The sequence below is a fragment of the Petaurus breviceps genome, unplaced genomic scaffold, assembly GCF_028583685.1.
Source record: "Petaurus breviceps papuanus isolate PSGF00001 unplaced genomic scaffold, PetGlider_PUasm1.0 90734, whole genome shotgun sequence".
Lineage (NCBI taxonomy): Eukaryota > Metazoa > Chordata > Mammalia > Diprotodontia > Petauridae > Petaurus > Petaurus breviceps.
The window spans coordinates 558123-559446 of record NW_027187327.1 but is presented as its reverse complement, the minus strand read 5'-3'; the positions used below and the strand labels follow the sequence as shown (position 1 = coordinate 559446).

The 1324-nt window shown below is 40.2% G+C and overlaps 1 pseudogene; it reads left to right on the top strand.

The window, feature by feature from the left end:
* Positions 1-924: 924 nt before the first annotated feature.
* On the top strand, positions 925-1041 carry LOC138145421 (5S ribosomal RNA; annotated as a pseudogene).
* Positions 1042-1324: the final 283 nt, after the last annotated feature.

Genomic DNA, 1324 nt, shown 5'->3' with positions numbered 1-1324 from the left:
GAAGAGCAAAGGGCCGAAGCTGCAGAATGCCTCTTTTCATTCTCCAGCAGTCTCAGACACAAGTTGAAAACATCTGCATAATCTTGTTAAGTACAGTTTGCTGAACTTTATCCTATAGTCCTTTGGGCACTTGGATGTATTAAGCTTGCTTGTGACACCACCCTTTGGACACACACCACATCAGAAATCTTAGCCAGTCCCAGTTAATCCAAGGTTTGTGCCATAGCAGCATAAAACTAGAGAGAGTTTCCAGATCTATTTGCATCAGTCAGGGACACATATGTCACAGTGAACACACAAGTATAGAGGAATATATAGAATTCTGAAATTGGAGTAGCAAAGACCTGGGTTCCAATTCCATTTCAGATTCTTACTAGTTGTGCTACTCTAAGCAAGTCCTTAATTCTTCTGACCCTCAGTTTCCTTATTTATAAAATCAAAAAGTTGGACTCAGTGACTCCTAAGGTTTCTTCCAGCTACAGGTCTGATGCATGTAAGAGTATCTATGGGAAAATCCATGAGGCCACTGAGATAGGGCTTGATAGAGAAAACTGGCTTCTAGAAAGATGAAAGGAAGATGGAGTTTCATTATCCCACAGTTCACAGTGATATAAACTCATACACTTAGAGAAAATCAAATTATAAAGCTCACCCTTCACTCATGGCTTCCTTCCCAGAAATCCTCACCTTTTTCTTTATTCTTCAAAAAATCAATTTTGCTTTTTAACTTTCCATTTGTAAACAGCCCAGAAATATGAACCCTTCATGTTCTGTTTTTCTGTGGAGCTCCAGAATCTTTGAATTATCTTTTCCAAACCCCTCATGGCCTAGCACATAGCAAAATATTAATAAATGTTGTTGATTTGTCGATTAGGAAAGAATGACAGAATTGTAGTTCAGAATCACTATCTTATGATCTATCTTGTCTATGGCCCTACCACCCTGAACATGCTGTCTCATCTGATCTTGGAAGCTAAGCAGGGTTGGACCTGGCTAGTACTTGAATGGGGGACCACCTGAGAATGCTGGGTGCTGTACACTTAAATTTTTGGAAGCATCTAGATGGTTCAGTGGATAGAGTACTGAACTTGGAATCAGGAAGACTTACAAATTCTGCCTCAGACACTAGCTGTGTTTGCCTAAGAGGCAGTTAGGTGGTTTAGTGGATAGAGAGCTGGACCTGGAGTCACCTAGAACTTGAGTTAAAATTCAGTCTCAGAACATACTAGCTGTGTGACTCTGGTCAAGTCACTTAACCTCTATTTGGCTTAATCTCATGGAGAAGAAAATGACAAACCACTACAGCACTGTTGCCAAGAAAACT